General features: G+C 34.4%; 1 pseudogene; it reads left to right on the forward strand.

The window, feature by feature from the left end:
* Positions 1–226: 226 nt before the first annotated feature.
* On the forward strand, positions 227–3,221 carry LOC122136440 (annotated as a pseudogene).
* The last annotated feature ends 4,024 nt before the right edge of the window (positions 3,222–7,245 follow it).

A 7,245-nucleotide genomic window follows, 5' to 3' on the forward strand; every position in this document is an offset into this window, starting at 1 on the left:
TCTAACATATAATGGCAAAAGGTGCAAACCGAATGCTGATAAACTGTCCTGCTGATAAAGCGTCAATGGATAGAGGTAAGTCAGCTGTATTTATACCATAGTGTTGATTAACTTAAGTGCACTCCACCTGTGCTAATTAGGCTAAGTATCTGAAGGGCTCCTCGCGAACATTGTTAATAAAACATCATTATGTGAAAAAGGCTTGTTCAGGACAGTACTAAATAAAAAATATACTGACATCTTGCATATCCTGCAAGGGGTGTGTGAGCAGAACTGCATGTTTATGCCTTCAGAGCATCTATTTTTAATTAAGCCAACAGACGTTGTACACTGAACTTTTTTGAAAAGAGAAGTATGAAGAAGGAAGCTGAGTGGTTTTACTCCCCCTCACATTTCAGCTGAACTACCAACAAAGAAAATTGTTGAGAATGCATATTTCACTAAATGGAGAGGCTATATAAATGTCAGTAAAGGAGGAAATTGAGAAGGACTGGTGAAAAATGAGCTTCTTTTGAAGAATAACACACATAAACTATTAAAGTGGTGAGTAACAGGCAGTTCGTGACTATAGATGCATCTTTAATATCATTTGTTATTGTTAGTACTTGTTAAGCTTTAAGTTTAGTTTTTAATTGACTTCAATACCGCTTGTTAGATCTGTGTTATGTGATCCTCAGTTTTGCTATCATTTTAGTCCAGTAACTGATATTTCATAATTAGTAAAATACTCTACTGTGAGATTGTATGGGGATATCAGCCAATATAAGGCTTTGAGTTAAAGATCCGATTACACAAATGCAGTTGTAATACTTACTTTTTCCTTCAGTCAAAAAACAGACAAGTATACATTCAGGCAAGTGTATATAAAGTTCACCCAATAAATAAATAAATAAAAATCAGTGCATGTAGAACTTAAGTTGTTTTTCTGAGCAATAACAGTCCAAATGTTTTGTGGGCAATCATTTTATTTCGATTAAATAAATAATTAAATACAATTTAAAATCTTCCCGGAGAAATATTTAGTGAAAAGAGGCATTTATCCCATTATCTATCTTATACATAATCCAGAAATTGAACAATTAACAGTCCAACAACCAGAGAAAAATATGATGTACAGGAAGTGTTCACTTAGTTTTCCATTCAGTCAGTGTGGTTGTTTAGCCTTAACATAAAAATCTTCAAGGGTCTATCATCATAAACAGGAGACAAATAACTCTAAATAAATTAATATTAATTAAAAAAAAAAATACATAAAATGGGAGCTGTAGAAAAGTTGTCAGGGACATTGTCTTATCTTTTTTGCTCCACAGTTTTGTTAATGCACATTATCTGGATCAACCAGAAAACTCTTAGCCTGACATGGCTAACTTAAGCCTTAAAAACACTTTTGGAGAATTTGGTGTTTCCTGATTCAAGTAAACAGGATCAATACTTGCATGACTATAAAATGTGAAAGAAAAGTATCAGATTTGTTGTTCTTGCAGAGAACTTAATAATCCATCAACTCATCCTCTTCATCATGCTGCTCCTTCCTCATGTGCTGATGCTTTCGCTTCTTTCCGGTGGTTTGGCCAGAGTTGTGGAGGATTTTAAGAGTGAATGTGGTCAATTTTTTGCAAATGGAATATCACCTACAAAATTTCCTGGACCACAATATAAGCAGATATGCCAAATGCGAAATTATGTTGATTATTATGCCACATTTTATGACACATTCAACAAGATCCCTGTGTACTCTGCCTATAAGTTTGAAGGGATAGGGCACTGTAGAAGACAAGCTAGTTGGTACAAGTAAGTGAAACTTTACCATATCTAAATTAATTCTGTTTACACTCTACATTATAACAAAAATTAGCTAAAAGCTACAAGTCCTGGAATAGTACATAGTGATGTTCATAGTAAGCTAGGATAATAGAAAGTATTTTACCATCCATTACTGAAACAAACAATGCATCCTGATAATATTGTTACAATCCAGGAGTAGAGTTTTAGTTATAACATCAAGAAGTGTCTGTAGTGCAGTTAATTGCTTCTGTGAAGTGCTGTAAGTCAAACTGACATAAAAGACTTGATGAAAAATAGACATTGCTTAATTATGAAAATCACACAAAGCTGTTCATTTGATAAACAGAGTATTAGATTACATAGATGAGTAGATAAATGGTAAAAGAGTAAAAGAGTTTGCTGGTGTAGCATGTTTGTGTTTACACAAGTGTTTTGTGGAGCAGGAAAAGCTGAAGGATGAATGGTGCCTATGTCTTATTTCTAGCATTCTCAAGCATGCCTTTCTCTTGAATATTGCAGATTGATGATAATTATGCAGGGCCAAACATGGCATCTGAGGGGTCTGTGAATATACAAATACATGGAGACCGTCAAGCTCTTAATAGAGACTATTACCACTCTGGATACGACAAAGGTCATCTGGCACCAGTCTACCAGTCTTTCTCACAGAGCTGTGCTTCTGCCACCTTTACTCTCACTAATGCTGCTCCACAAGTCATACGTTTTAACAGAGGTAAATGGCGGAATATAGAAAACCACCTGGCAAAACATCTGGAACGGGCATGTTATTTTAAACCTGTATACATTGTTACAGGAGTGGTACCAGGTAATTATAGTATAAACAACAGAGTGAATGTGCCTAGTCACTTTTGGACTGCATACTGCTGCTTAGACCAGAATAACAGATGTTCACACTCAGGGGGAGTCACTGGAACCAATGAAAATTACTCAAATATTACAAAAATGAATGTGGCCAATTTAGAGACAGTGTTGGGACAACTGTATGGATTAACATTTACGTTGTTTCATTAATAAAAACAAGTTTATTTCAAAATAAAGCTTTGAGCAAATATCCAAAATTATTTGAGGGAACCGATTTCGAGTGATGTTACATGCAAATTATTGTAATTCCATTATAACTATAATCACTGTAATATCTCCTGTCAGAATTGTAAAACAATTATAATACTGCAAACCTTGTGCTGGATGTCAGAGGCAGACTTGGAAAAACTTGGAACAACATTTTTTATCTCTCTCTCTCTATATATATATTATATTATATTTGATATGTGATATATTTCTAAATTTAATAGAATGACTTTTTTTTAATTATAATGAAAATGATTATGATTTATTTCTAACCAAATCATTATAACGTATCTGTAACCTGTAAAATTATTAACCTCTTATATCTCTAATAAAAATTTTACCATAAACCATGTGTTTGATGCTTCTAGAAAAATATGTACGTACAAACTGTTTTATGGTGCATATTTAAACACCTTAACCTTATTTTTATTATTCTCAGGTTAGGTAAATAAGTCTGATCTAAATGATAAGCACTTTAAAAGGTAACATATTTTACACCTTTCTGGAGTTTTATTTTAGGTTTTGATGTCTTTAAGAATATATATATATATATATATATATATATATATATATATATATATAGGTACCAAAAACCTTCTCAATATATTTTTACAGCTCCTCTCTCAAGAGCTTGCTAAGAACAGGTCGATTTTTGCCTGTCTAATTAATATTCATGAACATATCTTCTGATTGGCCTGTTGTTTTCTGAGTGACAGACGGCCAAACCAACCACAGGTAACTATGGTCAGCCGACGTCACAAAACAAAGGGCGACCCATTCAAACCAGTGCAGATTCGGCTACATAAGGAGCTTTAAATTTTATCTTGTTGTGATGTTGGGTGCCAGAATCTACGTAATACAACCTCAAATTAGAAATTTAATCACATATCTGCTGCCACTGCCAGACAAAAAAACGATGACAGCTGTGGTTAAACACAATAAAACGAGCGGACTTGACAGAAACGATAGTCAAAAAATGCTTGTGTTTGCAGTGCACACTTATTAGAAAAAGGTTCAATAAAGTATTGTCTTTTGTTGTTATGGACGAGTCTACAGATTTTTTTGCCATATTTTTCTTGCATCTCACGACTATATTGTATATGAAATAATGTCTGTGTACATGTGTGTAACACAACAAACTGATGATTTATATATAATCATTTGTAATTGTATATACATTTTTGTGATTAATTGTGGCTGGAATAATAATGTAGCTGTAAAAATAGTTGCCTGCTGAAATTGGAATGTATACATCTTCAACATGACTAGATAGACACGGTGAGTTTGTCTTTACTATAGATTACTACACATTAGATGTGATCTCATAGTAACATTCCTGTCAGATCGTCCATCCTTTGAGTGATAGTGTAACGTTACAGGTCGGCCGATCTGGTTTCATGGTTAAAGTTAACCTTTTCCTCATGTTTCCATGTTGTTGTTGCTCAGCAATGGCATGGACGTGATGTTGTCTGGGGATTTGACAAAAGTAAAGTGGGACAGTGGGCAGTGACTGTGTAGTACTGATGTCACCTTTTTACGGAAGTCACAACGGTTTGTGAAAAATCACAGCTACTTTAAGCAGGCTGTGTGCATTTTACTGTGGACTGAGTGTTTTAAAAACGTATGTGGTAGTTTAAATAGCCCCTAGACCTCCGTTATAGTGAAAAAAAGCCAGGAAATTTCAGTTTTGACAATATGGGACCTTTAAAATACTTACAAATTAGGTTGGTCTGTTCTGGCTTCTAAATCAATGTCAGGGGAGGTAGACAGTGTTATTTACAGTAAACATTCTGGTAATTATAGTGTACCTATAAAGATCATTCACGTAGGTATAAGGGAACAACATGATAAATTTGTGTAATAAAGGGTTAACAACCAGATATATTAACAATATTTATACTGTAAACCTGATATCAAGTCTGAAGTCCACACCTATGCATCTTCCCTCCTATTGATGAAGTGCCGTGACTGAGACTTTGGTGCCATTTTCTCTTCTTCCCTCACGACTTTTCCATCAGGCATAGCTTTCAGGTAAGCGATGTTTTGGCATTTTAAAGAAATACAATTGAAATATGGAGCAGTATGTGTCGATATTTCATGTTATTAAGTTAGTTTAGTAACTTAGATTTATTCGTTTCACTGAAGAGGGTGTGGAATTAATTCATATTTATCTCACTTTAACATATTTACATAGGGCGCCGGGATTGCCTTTTTAAATTCAGATTTCTTTTACATATAAATCAGCAGAATGCAGTCGTACACATAAAAATAGTATTATGTCATGTGTAATATGTTTGTGACTTAAGGTGACTCTGTCACCAGTTATTGTTTGTCAAACAGTCAAAAGGTAATTTGTGACCCTGGACCACAAAAAAACAGTCTTAAGTCTCTGGGGTATATTTGTAGCAATAGCCAAAAATACATTGTATGGGTCAAAATTATAGATTTTTCTTTTATGCCGAAAATCATTAGGATATTAAGTAAAGATCATGTTCCATGAAGATGTTTCATAAATTTCCTACCGTCAATATATCAAAACATAATGATTAGTAATATGCATTGCTAGAACTTCCTTTGGACAACTTTAAAGGTGATTTTCTGAATATTTAGATTTTTTTGCACCCTCAGATTCCAGATTTTCAAATAGTTATATCTCAGCCAAATATTATACAAACTATAAATCAATGGAAAGCTTATTTATTCAGCTTTCAGATGATGTATAAATCTCAATTTTGAAAAATTGACACTTAAGTCTAGTTTTGTGGTCCAGTGTCACGTTTAGCAGGGGATTTTTACTCAGATGGTGGGAGAAAAAAACACAATATTCTGTCTTTGGGCAGCAATAAAATAACGGACTAACCTCTGTAACTTTAAATACTGAAAATATGTCACAGTGATAAACCGAACAGGGCTAAAGTGAACACCACCATCAATGAAGTTGTCTATGTTTGTACAATGAATCTCTTATTTACATAGTGTCTACACTTTGTTTGTTATAATGAGGGGTTTCGTGAACTTGAAGAATTTAGTACTGATCAAAAACTGTTTCACACGGTGAGTGGATTCAGTTTAACTTACAAACCTTTGATTGGGCATTGCATTCAAGAAATGAACAGATATGTCTGTGATTGGCTGCACTGCTCAATGCTGCAAAAACATGCTGTAAATTAGTGATGGGATTTATGGCTCTTTGAGGGGATCCGGATCTTCGCGATCCGTTCCTTTCAAAGAGCCGTTCAAAAGAACGGCTCTTTTGGCTCTTTTTAAATATTTAGTCAGTTTTAAGAAGCCAGCTTGGGTGCATCTCAGTTTATCCTGGAAATAATCACAAATCACAAATAATTGTAGTCAAATAATTAAAACTCAGATATCACACACCAATATCTGAGTTTGAATTATTCTGAAATATTGATTATTACCTCATTTGTCATGTGTGGACTATATTCCATAGGGTTGCACAAATCCCTCTGCTTAGAGAGTGACATCACTATTTTGGATTTACCTTTAGTACAAAGTGTGTGTGTGTGTGTGTGTGTGTGTGTGTAAAGCTACATTGACTTATGTTATTCACACAATACCTACTCACAAATAAACATCAAAAACAAAGCCGGCTGCAATGAATTTCTGTGCAAAACAGCTTTTACTACAAACACTTTCACACAAGAATATTGTTATCACACAAGAACATTTTGATAGAAAACAAAAAGTATTTAAAGTAGATAAAATTAGAATAAATAAAATGGAAATGTCTACATACTACATACTATTACTACTGTAAACTTTGCAAATAGGACATCAGACCCTTCAAGTCAATGAACTATAACAAAGTGTGCTGCAATGAATGTCTGCGCAAAACAGCTTTTAGTGAAACATTTCTATACAAGAGCAGTATCACAAAAGAACATTTTTTAATGTTTTTAAAACGAACAAGTTTTTAAATGAACACAAAATGCAATGTAAATAAATACAAAACAGTTCCTTACTTTATGGCTTTTTCTGCCTTTTTCTGGAGTACTCACGTGAAGGATGCGTGCACAACTAATAACTAATATCATCACGCTATAAAGGGTTGGCCTGCGCTGGGTGCGCCCCTCCCCCTATAACTGTTCTGTCTCGCGGAGGAGCTCATTTGTGTGCATCTGTGTGAAACACACATAGGAAAAAAAGAACGACAGAAAGAACGGCTCCCCTCCAGCCGCGACTCAGCTCCCATCGTTCATGTTTATGAGCCTTTCAAAAGAATCGGTTCGTTCGCGAACGTCACAACTCTACTGTAAATAGAAACCTTTTACGCTTTCCAGAGTGCACACAAATACAAATTGTGCTGCAAATATTCAAATTAAACTGAAATGGTCGCACTGTAGAGCCCTG

This window comes from Cyprinus carpio, chromosome B3 (genome assembly GCF_018340385.1).
Source record: "Cyprinus carpio isolate SPL01 chromosome B3, ASM1834038v1, whole genome shotgun sequence".
Taxonomy (NCBI): domain Eukaryota; kingdom Metazoa; phylum Chordata; class Actinopteri; order Cypriniformes; family Cyprinidae; genus Cyprinus; species Cyprinus carpio.